This window comes from Humulus lupulus, chromosome X (genome assembly GCF_963169125.1).
Source record: "Humulus lupulus chromosome X, drHumLupu1.1, whole genome shotgun sequence".
Taxonomy (NCBI): Eukaryota; Viridiplantae; Streptophyta; class Magnoliopsida; order Rosales; family Cannabaceae; genus Humulus; species Humulus lupulus.
This window is the reverse complement of record NC_084802.1, coordinates 82,146,651-82,159,959: the sequence shown is the minus strand read 5'-3', so window position 1 is coordinate 82,159,959 and position 13,309 is coordinate 82,146,651.

Here is a 13,309-nt window from a genome sequence, read left to right as displayed (position 1 = left end):
CCTAAGGTATTCTTTTATCTTACTTACCTCATACATGATCCCATTACTTCCTATACGTGATCCAGAATATCCTTTGGAGAAATCAGAACTTATTCCCTTTTGGAACCTTACCTGTAACTCTGCTTCCTTAGCCATGGTACTATCACAAGAAGTGGTCATTTGCGTTAACTGGGAGTAGACCGAAACATCCCTAATCAATCTGAATACGACTTTTCCATACCATTCCTGTATTCGCTGCTTGTCGAACTTACTTGTGTCATTGAAGCATTGGTCAGTTAAGAACCTTCAATGATACTCCATCACATCCTACTTGGTGCAAGAAGTTATTCTTGAAATGTCTCTTTTCTTAAGCCTTAGCTGGTAATGACCAAATCAAGGGCCAATTCGTGATAGCATTGTCCTACCTTTCAACTGGGCAATTGAATCCTTCATTATTGCCAAACGGTGTTGACGTGTCCCATGATGAGATGCTCCATCTAATCAACCCTCAAATCAAATACTTCTTCAACTCAACCTCTAATTCTTTTTGCCTAGCTAATGTCGTTCTTTATGATGTCCCTGATACAGATTCTATCCCTGCCTTAATCCCGTAGCGTACTCAATAACTTAACGCAACAACGATCTAAACGATTCTTTTTACACCCGCCTAAAACCTTATTGGTCGATCTAGTTTTCATTCGGTCTAATTGATATATTGCAAGTGGTACCTACCACAATATCTAGGCATCCCGTAAATGCAACCGGGTCCTTTCCTTTTAAAAACAAAAGTCACCATCATTTTTTACAATCCATGGCTGTCCCTTATTTGGTAGACTAATCCATACTCTGGATCATATCAATATCCTCATATGACGAACTCACTCAATTCTACTGTCAACCTTCTACCAATAGTACTCTATCCCTTCTCCTGCAAGTTACCAATTTTCCCGGCAGGCACTAAAATCTCAAGCCCCATGTCGGAATTATCATTCCATATGTGCCCCTTACCTATGTTTCTTCTAAGAGGTACGTAGAACCAAAATTAACCAACTCAATTTAGGAAAAGAAACAAGAGCTAGAAAACCAACCGGTCACCTCCGAGGGATTAGCCTTGGGCTCTGACTATACCAAAGCGGACACTCGAACTGGGGTCAATAAATCTGTACTCCTTGGTTCTCTTGTCTTTGATTTCGGGCAATCCTTCCTAACATGACCTATTATTCCACATAAAAGAACATGCCTTCGCTCGACATTCTGCCAGATGGAATCTCCTGCACCTGACACATACTGGATAACTTCTCCATACCTCATTGCCGCCCTGTCGACCATCCCCTAAATTATAACTCCTCCTATCAAGACAAGGGGTAGTAGGACTATCATGGGTCTTTCTTGTCTAGTTACTAGGCCTCCGCTCCCTACCTTCGCATGAGCTTTCTGCCCTACGAGACTCTCACTCCATATCTCATTTCCTGCATCCTCTATAGCAAGGACCCTCCCTACCGCCTGAGCGTAGGTAGAAGTCCTTGAATGAATCGTTCCTTCCAGGCCACATCTGTTAATACTAAATTAAAATCGAATCTAGTCAACCCCTCAAATCCATTGACAAACTCTGTCGTTGTCTTACTACCTTGAACATGGTTCATAAACTCATGGTCTTTGCAATTTGAAATGCGTAACAGCAGTACCATTCATCGAACAATTGTCGGAATTCCCCCCAACCCATCATAAAAACATTACGGGTCTGGGGTATTACTTCCCATCACGTCCAGGCATCCTCCCACAGAATATACGTGGCATAAGTCACTCTATCGTTGCCTACCGCTCCCATATAGTCAAGGATGGAGCTAATCGCACCGTCCACTATTCAGCTTTGAACGGATGCAAGCCTCCCATGAAAACTGGAGGATAATGCTTCTGGAATTTTTCATAAAATAATTCCCATCTTTTTCCACCCTCAAGTTGAACTATAACTGGTGCCATTACCGTCACAACATACGGAGTAGCGTTCCTTGACGGAAAATGAAGGGTTCTCTTCCTCCTGATTGTGCAGTCTCGCTTGCATGCCAGCAGACATCTGCTGCTAATTCCAGGGGCAGATGAAGGGTTCTATCTCCAACTATCACCCGTAACCCCTTACTAATAATGCCAAGTCAAGTTGACTACCTTAAACACATAATTTCCAAATTTGTCCGCAGTCAACGACTTAACCTATCAGTTATGATATTCTTATCGAAACTATTCAATGAGAAGGCCAAACAACACGGTAGCCACACACACAATATGCATATCAAAACAAAAATCTATAATGTTGATGTATCAAATATCAAGTCTTATTTCCACCAAATACGTTTATATACATCATGATCTCTATTCTAGCATGCAAATGAGGCACATAGGTTCAATTTAAATAATTAATCACATAACCATGTCATTAGATACCAAATCGTGAGTCGAGCTTATCTTTAGCGATGAGTGTACATGCCCAGTTAGTCTTCAAGAACCCTTAAACCTAGACCACCAAGTTGTAATGCACTGGTTAACCAAGACCATTACACTATGTGTTTAAAATAGTGCTTAACTCGCTAAACGAGTCATTTGGACTTAAATGTGTAATTAAAGACTAAGTCAATGTCAAGTATTAAAAAGTTTTGTCAATAAGTGATTATTTTTCATTAAAAGTATTAAGATTATACATGGGATCCCAAAAATGGTTACAAACAAATAGAATACAAATTAGCTGTCCTAAGCAGCAAAACAGGATGCAGTCTTAGTTCTTCCCTGGCTATCTTGGCCATGGCATTTCAGTAGGCTGCATATGTACACACTGCCCCTGAAGCTCGCCAACTAATGGTTGGTCCGGCTATCCCTTTCACTTACCTGCACCACATAGCACCCGCGAGCCAAGGCTCAGCAAGAAAACTTAAGTCACGTGCACAGATGAAGAAAAACATATAAACAGTAAATTCAAATCAACAAATTAATCAACTACAGGATGTACGCGACAAACTCAACTGTACTATTCAGCTCAATCAAATGTATAAACCAATCTCATCAGTCAGTACAAATAGTTAAGTGGAAACAACACTTCTGTTTATGGTATAATGATTAGGCCCAGCGCCCTTAGGTCGAATCCTCTGGTTTTATAGCCGACCCCAGCACCCTTAGGTCGGGCTACTTTTCACACACTTTCTATCGGCCCTCGTCACCCTTGGGTCGGCCTTTAAATAAATATAATCACAAATATACATTGTACAACAAGAAATCAGAGGCAGCATATACAAGCATGTCTATCCAGATATTCTCAAATACATATATTTTCATAATCATAACATATTCATCAACAGGGGTCTAAGCCCCGTCCACAACTCGGGTGCAGTTTTCTTACCTCGAGTCCCGAGCTGAATGTGTAAGACGGTCCCCAGCACGATCCTCAATCCTGAGCCTTAGCAGTATGACCTAGTCACAACACAATAATGGATAACCATCAAAACCTAAGTCAATTAAAAACATCAGAATAATATATTAGCCTCCGGGACCTCGAATTCTACTAAACTGGGTTGTAGAATCCTTCCTGAGCCTTTAGGTTTGAGTTCCCGAGCTTAAAATCCTTATTTTGGCCAATGTCTTCTATTTGAGATGCGACCCTCCTCAGAGGAAACGTTGCCTCCAATAAGTCAGAGGGTAGTCGTAGGTGTTCCCCTGGACACGCGCCACACCGCGCCCTTCTCAGCGCCGCGGCGCAAGGGCGATTCAGCGCCGCGGCATGACCTTGAAAACTCATAAATTTTAAAACTTTACCAGAGTTTTCCCTAAGCTAAAATTACAAGAATTCAGTTTAAACATATACTATTTCTAGAATTGAGTGTAGGACTCTCAACAACACACCCTAAACTGTAGAAACAACCTGAAATCCATATCAAGTCCTTAATCTAATTCAAAACCCAAGCTAGAACTAAACTCAGCCAAAACCTAACTAAATCACAAAATTCACAAAGAAAATTCAGATTGTAAAGCTTACCTCAGTAGAGATTCGACCTCTAAACTAAACCCCAGAAATCCTAGCCTCCACCCTCTTCAATTCCTAAGCAAATTCTGTAAAGTGTCAAGAGCTTCCCAAGGGTTAAAGAGAGAAAGAGAGATGCACGAGAGAAAGAGAGAGAGAGAGAGAGAGTAGGAGAAAGTGTTATCCCTCTGCCTTTGTTTTCACAGCTTCTACTGAAGTCTAGAGCCCCAAACCAAGCCTATATCTAGGCACCAAAATGACCAAAGTGCCCCTTATACAACAATTCCCCCTTCAAAGCCCTCAAGGACAGAACAGTCATTAGCCGCATTCCCCGCTAATCCTCGAATTGCACTATAAATCCATTATTAATCTCGACATGCACAATTCAACACTTAATAACTACCTGTTACCCGATAGATCATGAGTACTCACCATATTTCCCAAATCGCCCCTAGGCTCACCCCAAGCCTGGTATTTAACCCCGTTCTGACTATTCTGCTAATCCGCTCACTAGGATCGACTCGGACCACGCATCTCAAATATATCCCCATAGCACTGGGGTCTCACTCACAATACATACATAATGCAAATATACCCTCAATGAGTCAAAATTACAAATATGCCCCAATTTACAAGAACGGGTCCACATGCATATTTAATACACATAAACATGCATAAATATTCACATTACAATATAAACCATTTATATCACATAATCATACATATATTCCATTAATTCCTCATATATATATATCTTATTATGCCCTTCAGGCACTGTAATCAAGGCACTCAGCCTTAATAACTAATTCAGGTTGTTAAAGTCTGTCTGGATGCATGTGATAAGTCTACTTTTTGGTAGTTTTAGAGTGTGTTTCAGTCTTAGTTTTGAGTCAAATTTTGGGTTTTGTGCGGTATTATGCTTGTGTTTATTTTGTTTTCAGGTTTTTGCTTTGAAATTGAGAATGGAGAGGAAATGAGTGGATTTAGTGATGAAATTGGGTATTTTGCGGAGCTTTTAGCCATTTTGTGTGACTTCGGGAGAGCCAGGAACATTCAGGATGAATTTCATGCTAAACGAAGGTTGAAAAGGCTTTGAAAGGAAAAAGGATCCCAGAAGTCGTGACTTGGTCTATCAAGTCGCGACGCGCATGAAGACAGAGGTGAATCAGTAAAGGGAACCAAAAACATGCGGGTCGTGAGTTGGTCTATCATGTCGCGACTTCTGAACTTCCAGAGAAGGAATAAATTGGCAGAAAAAGACCGTGTCGCGACTTAGGAATGGGTAAGCCGCATCCCACCTCACTAACAAGAGAAAAAATGTGTGTTTAAGTACGATCAACCAGGCCTAAATGCCCTTGGGGTGGTCGGCCTAGCCCTAGCCCCCTTGGGGTGGTCAGTTCATCTATGTAATTTTGATTGAGTGATTCAATACTAAAGACTAAGTGGATTATGTGATTAATGTTCATCAGAACAAGGCTGGACCACTATAAATTTCAGTGTGTTTTGTTTAGATATTTGTACTCTATCGTATATTTATATTTATCTCGTCAAAAGGTGTCGTATATTGTACATACAACCGTTGGCCAATTTCACAAGTCAACATTTTGGTGCTTTCATTAAGAGTACGAAATCAAAAAACACACTTTCATCAGTTTTACGATGCCTCCAATACCTATTCAGACGAAGAAGAAGGCTCCTAAGGATTCCACCACTCAGGATCCCGTTGATCCTGTTAATGAATCTTAGGTGGAGGTTCGAGATCTACCTGATGCAAAGGATCAACAGGACGCTCACCAGGAGGAGATGGCACAATTTCTAGCTAGGTAGGAGGCCTTTACTACAAATATTTCCCTCCAGAGGGTGACTACAGAAGATAGATGAGCATGTCTAGAGGATGATCCAGAGGGAGCAGGAAGCTGACTGGAGGCACTAGGAGTCTTTTGTGGCCCTGGAGGTGGCTACCCAGTTAGTCTGAGCTAACGCTGAAGCTGCTGCTCAGGCGATGAGGGAGGCGTAGGCCAAAACAAGAGGGATGCATGACAATAGTAACAGAGAGTCCCAGGGGAGGAGTCGAACCCCAAGGATGCTCTCAGAGCCACTTTCCCAGAGAGAGGATGAAGAGGTGCAGTTCAAGACTGCCTCCTCCATGACTAAGAAGAATAACACTTCCTCTCGGAGTAAGAGTGTTTCCAACCCGAAGGCCCCTTCCCAGGGGGACAGATGAAACGACATAGGAGAAGAAGGCCAGACATCTGAGGGGCGTGACAGGAACGGAAATGGTCGCTCAAAGTCTCAAAGTCATGTAGGAGGAGAGACTCGTGGGCAAGATCACATCGACAAGGTGGACCTACCACCCCTACACCCTCAGTCTTGCAAGGGAAAGGAGTCCATGAACAACACAAATACCGTCTTCGATAGGCTTGGGAAAGATGCACAACCTCAGGATATGAGGGAAGTCTTCAACAGGAGAAGCAGCACTCAGGAGGGGGTACTGGGGATATCTACCCCACCTGGAGCAGTGATCCCACAAGCAATGCAAGCTCAGATAGATGCACTCACCATGGATGTTCAGGTCTAACAAAGAAACCTTTCGATATCAAGTTGGGTCATAGAAGTGGGAGTCCCTTTAGTGCCATGATCCAAGCTACTCAACCAACACCAAAGAACAAGTCCCTAAAACTTCCAACATACACTGGGAAGGAGGACCCAGTGTGACACATTGAAAAGTTCAAGGATCAGATGGAGTTACTCGGTGTGGAGCATGATTATAGGTGCAGGGTATTCCCTACCACTCTCACTAACTCAGCTCAAGAATGGTATTGGAAATTCAAAACTGGATCCATCACTTCCTAGGAGCAATTCAGGAAGAAATTTAGAAAGTTAGTCAGTGCCAGACGGATTCTACCAGTTTATGCCAATCAATTAGTTGACATAAAGCAAGGGAAGGATGAATCCTTGAAGGACTAAATCCAAAGATTCATAAGAGAAGCAAACCGAGCATCCAAGCTAGGAGATGAAGAGAAGTTCATTCCCATCTCAGTAGGAATCAATTATCGTAGTCCCTTGTGGGAAAGAATCCATAGGAACCCCATCAACACCTTGTAGGAGTTCCTGGATCGAGCAGACAAATACATGAAGCTAGATGATGCTATCATGAAGGAAGAAAAAGGCATAAACCATCCTACCAATATTAAGGAAAGCAAGAACATCACAAACCCTCTGGGCAGCAATGGGGGTAACGGTAAGAAGAGTAGTACCTCAAGGGCCGAGCAAAGTGGAGTAAAGAAGGCTAAGTTAGCACCAACCGAAAAACAGCCCAAGCACCAGCCCTACCAGCCCAGGTTCACCAACTATACTATCCTGACTACAAAAAGGGCTGAGATTTACTTGGAAACATAACAGGAGGTACTATACCGAAAGCCACCACCCTTGCCCTTAGAAGCAAAGAGGGACAAGAACAAGTTTTGTTGGTTCCATAATTATTATGGGCACGACATAAACGAGTGCAAATAGCTGAAGGATGAGATAGAGTTTCTCCTCAAATTAGGAAAACTCTCGAGGTATCGAGTCAAGACCAAAACTCCCGGCAGGAATCCATAGTTCTAAAGGCAAATGAGTCCACCACTGGAGCCAATGACAGTGGACTTCACATTGGACACCATATGTAGGGGGCCCCAAATAGCAGGAAACAGTAACAATTCTAGTGAGCAATATGGAAGCACCCTAAGACATGAGGTAAGGGAGTCTTACCAGTGCATGGCAGTCGAGGAGCAGCCTCCAAGAAATCTGAAGTATGAAAGTGAAATCTCACTTTTACGGAGGATGACGCCAGGCACGTGAAGTACCCCCACAGTGACCCTTTGGTCCTTACCATTCAAATTGCCAATGCTTGAGTGAAGAGATGCTTGGTGGATATGAGAAGCTCAGTAGATATCATCTATAAATCATCCCTCGAGAAGATGAAGCTCACGGTCAAGGACCTGACACCTTGTTCCCAAGTGATATATGGGTTCCCATGAGAATGCCTAGAACAAGCAGAAACTATCAAACTTCTAGTCACGGTGGGGGATGCCCCTAGGCACGAGACTGTGATGACAGAGTTCCTGGTCATAGAATACTCACCAGCTTACAACGTAGTGCTTTAGACACCCCTCCTGATGGAATTACACGCAACAATGTCTATCTGGCATCTGTCTTTGAAGTTCCCCACAAGCGTAGGGCAAGGATGCGTACAGGGTAACCAAAGGAAGGCACGGGAATGCTATCACACATCGGTGCTCAAAGCAAAGAAAGGACAATGCGTAAACAACATGGTGGTGACCTGTTGCGAAGGGAATGAAGGAACTGATGAGGTTGTCAAAATGAAAGTTGACATTGAAGGAAACACTCTACTTGAGCTGGGGGCTCCTTTTAACGAAGATTTGTTATTGTAACAAGTTTCCCAAAGCGGGGGAAATGACATCGATCCTCGCTTTGGGGATGACGTCATGGGGGTAGGAGCAGTCGAAGATCTTGACGAAGTCCTACAAGATGAGGAGGACCTGACTATAGTAATCAAAGTGGAGAAGGAACTAAAGGTGCAAATTAAGGCCCGGTTGGTAGAATTTTTTATGAAGAACTAGGACGTCTTTGCCTGGTCACATAAGGACATGGTTGGAATTTCTCCGTCCGTGATAAGCCATGTCCTCAATGTGGACAAAAACTACCCACCAACGCAACAAAAGAGGAGACTGCTTGACAAAGACTGATCTCAAGCCTTGAAGGAGGAGGTCGAGCGGCTCAAGGAAGTGGACAACATGTGTGGACTTCACAGATTTGAACAAGGCCCCCCCCAAAGACTGCTTCCTACTACCAAGAATAGACCAATTGGTCGATGCAACTGCAGGACTTGAAATACTCTCATTCATGGATGCATATTTTGGGTATTATTAGATAAGTATACACCCTCCCGAAGAGGAACATACCAGCTTCGGGACAGACAAGGGAATGTACTGTTATAAGGTAATGCCATTGGGCTTGAAGAATGCAGGAGCCACCTACCAGCGTTTAGTTAATGGCATGTTCTGAGACTTGATCGTAAAAAATATGGAGGTATATGTAACGCCCTGGATAACCAAGACCGTTACACTGTGTGTTTAAAATAGTGCAAGGCTTGCTAATCAAGTCATTCATACAAAGTGTAAACTCTATACCATTATCAGAGTAGGAATAAAAAGATTTTGGTTACAAACAGGCTATTTTCATTAAAAATTATGATTTAATACATGGAGACTCGAAACAGGGTTTAGATGTCTTAGTTACAACAAATTCTAGAAGTTACAAATAGCTTAAGCCACTCTAATGGCAAAATATACATTTTAGGTTTCCGTTCCTGTACAATTTGTCGACCGTGGCGGCCAAGCAGCTGACAATGTACACCTCGCCCCCAGAGCTCTCCAACTCATGGTTGATTCAGCCTACCCTTGCCTTTACCTGCACCACGTAGCACCCGTGAGCCAGGGCCCAGCAAGAAAGCATAATAACATATCAAGATTAACATCAATAATCAAATATTCCACAGTGCATAATCAGAAATTCATCAGTTCATAACACTTATCCACGTAGTGATAACAATTGTCATCCAGACAGTCGATCAACTATATTCATAGCACAATATTCACGTTCATAACTAATAGATTGTCATATCCATCAAATAACATTCAGGGTTGGCGCCCTTAGTCGCACCCTCTATTTAACACACTGTCTTCGGCTCAATAGGGCCGCCCCCAGTGTAATACTCACTGACTCCGGCCAGCTTAACCGAGCTCAGTGATAAATAAGCTGCCTCAGCTCCCAGTGGCCGAGCCGCGCCCCAGTGCGCAAATAATGATTCCGGCACCCTTAGGCCAGTAATCGCATGTCCCATGGCGTAATAACGCCATCTCACGACATGATATACAAATATTGGGAACTCTTAGTCCCATCGTGACCACATGGCTAATCACATTTACATAACAATGCATACAAACATAGGGAACACTTAGTCCCAGCCTAACCACATACTCAGGTGCAGCTTTCTTACCTGTATCCCAAGCTTCCGATGTCCCAAAGCCGCGAGCACGGTCCTCTATCCTGAGCCTCACCAAAGACCTAGTCACAACACAAACGAAACATCCTTTATCACTAACCAATCCAAAACTACTTCCCGGAGCCAATCCCACACTCTCGGAATCCCCAAGACCTTAAAACAATACCCCGGAGACATCCCCCAAACCCCCGGAGCAAAGGCCCAAAATTGCAAAAATTCATGCCCTGAAATTGGCCTTGTGCCGCGGCACCACTTTCTTGTGCCGCGGCACCCATCAGTCAGGGACTCCACGCCGCGGCACACAAAACCCGTGCCGCGGCACGCCTTCGCAGCCCAGAATTCTGGGTTTTTCCTTCGCGTTTTCCCGAGCTTCAACCTCTCCAAATCACCCCAAACTCCATCCTAAGTCCCAAAACCAACTCTAAACCCTTAATAAACCTCACAATAACTCAAAAACATTATGCCCAAGCTCACTCACACCTTCAATCCTACAATTCACTCTTGAATTTCATACTTAACAACTCAAACCAGAAAATTAAGAACAACTTGAGCTCAAACACAAACCACACTCCAAACTCCCTAAACCTTAACAGAAACAAGCCTAATAATCACACAGAAACCTTACCTTGAGTGGTGAGTCCAACCTCTAGCTTTAAACCTCCTTCCCCTTTAATTACCCAATTCTGAGTTCATACAAAACCAGCCACCAATTTGTTTCAGTTCACACTTATCAACCAAAAATCAAACTTGAAACTTACACAAATTATAGACAAACCCTTACCTCTGAGTAGCCTTGACTTATGCTCAATTTAGTTGCCTAGAACCATCAAAGCTCCCCTCCTAGGTCTCCCAACTTCAGCTTTCCTCTTCTTCTCTTTCCTTCTATCTTTTCCTCACATTTTAGCATAAATCAATTCCCCACCAAGTGTTATACGTGATCCCCCTTTCCTTCAGCTGAAGTAATCCAATTCCTTGCCTAATGACCACTTTACCCTTCCATCTATTTCCCATTCCAACTAAACCTCAAGGCCCTTTTTGTCATTCCTACTTCCTTACAATTCTACCACTTCCTTTAACCAATCTTGTTACTCTCTATGGTTACTAACAACTGCACAAGTTACCAAACCACCGGTTACCAATATCTCACAAGAACTAAATTACAAAATCCCCAAAATACCCCTAGGCTCCTCCCGAGCCGAGTATAAAATCCCGTTGTGACTTTTGAGTTATCTAGCTCTCTAGGACCGTCTCGACACGTGCATCGCATTAATATCACCACACCCACGTGGTACAAATCACATCACATAATTATCACACGTATGCCCTCAACGGGCTAGAATTATCACATACCATAATACACATAGTCATGCATCTCAAATACTCAAATAGTCATATGACATGCTTAAAATCATAATCATGCGTCTTAATCATTAAATTCACGCATACTTCCCATTATGCCCTCCAGGCACGCTAATCAAGGCCCTTAAGCCTTATTAGCAAATTTGGGTCGTTACAGTATATGTCGATGACATGTTGGTCAAGTCCAAAGAAGCGAGAGGGAATGTTCATGACTTGGAGGAATGCATTGCAATACTCAGAAAGTATCGCATAAAGTTAAATCCTCTCAAGTTCTCGTTTGGTGTTGGTTCCGGTAAGTTTCTCAGATACATAGTCAAGTCACATGGAATCAAGGCTAGCCCTGAGAGATTAAAGCATTGATCAACATGAAGTCACCTACCACAATCAAATAAGTGCAAAGCTTAACAGGGAGAGTATCTGCCCTCAGTAGGTTCATATCGAAGTCTACGGACAAGTGTGTCCCATTGTTTAACTTACTTAGGGCCAGCAAGAAGATCCAATGAACGAAGGAATGTGAGAAAGCTTTCCAAGCCTTGAAGGAACATCTCCCTCAACCTCCCATCCTAGAAAAATCAATAGATGGTGAAGTGTTATTCATCTATTTGGCAATCACCGAGCATGCAATCAGCACTGCTTTGGTGAAAGAAGAGAACAGGGTACATCACCATGTGTACTATATAAGTAAAAGGATAGTAGGTGCGGAGTTTATGTATCCCCCTCTTGAAAAGCTAGCCTACTATTTAGTAATTGCCTCTTGAAAGTTGCATCCATACTTCCAAGCTCACTCAATCCGAGTCCTAACCAATCAACCACTACGACAAGTTCTTTAGAAGCCAAACGTCTCGGGACGGTTACACAAATGGGCGGTGTAGTTAGGACAGTTTGATATCACTTATCATTCGAGGACGGTGATAAAAGGACAAGAATTGATGGACTTCATAGCCGAAGGCACCAACCTTGAAGACCCTTCCTACCAATCGGAGAATGAAGATACCGATAAGGAAGGAGATACTCCCATATGGAAGCTGTATGTTGATGGAGAATCCAACGAGCACAACTCAGGCACAAGAATCATACTGATCACTCCAGAGAATCATCGAATCCACTGCGCTCCCAGATTTGGATTCAATACGTCAAACAATGAGGCTAAGTACGAAGCATTGCTAGCAGGATTATGCTTATCTCGGGATGTGTACACACAATCCCTGGAGATATTCAGCGATTCCTTGCTATTATTGTACCAGGTACTGGGGGAGTATCAGGCCAAGGGACTTGGGATGGTGCAATACGTGAACAAGGTGAAGGACTTATTGGCATAGTTTAAGAGATACTTGATTACACAAGTCCCAAGGGAGTAGAATGCCATTGCTGATGCCTTAGCCAAGCTTGCCAGTGTTAAAGACGCGGTCACCATGAATGTCATTTCTATCGAATACTTGACGGAAAGAAGCATAGCTGAGCGGAGAGAAATGTACTATTTTCAAATTATCTATGTAGCAGCCTTTGTGCTCCAATGAATTAATGAATTTAATTTCTCAAGTTTCACTAAATTCTTTAAATTTCTTTCAACGAGGGACTAGTCACTTTAGACCTATCAACCCCATCAGATCATGTTCGATTCTGGTCCATGAGGGACCTACCGACCCATAAGATCCAAACAAGAGATTGGCCCGAGGACCTATCACCATTATGGATCATGTTCGATCTTGGTTCTTGAGGAACCAATTGACCCGCAGATCCAAAAAGAGAGACTGGTCCTAGGACCTTGTCGCCAAATTATTTGATCATGTTTGATCTTGGTTCTAAGGAACCTATCAACCAATACAATCCAAAAAGATTGACTGGTCCTAGGACCTTGTCTCCATATTATTTGATCATGTTCGATCCTGGTTCTTGAGGAA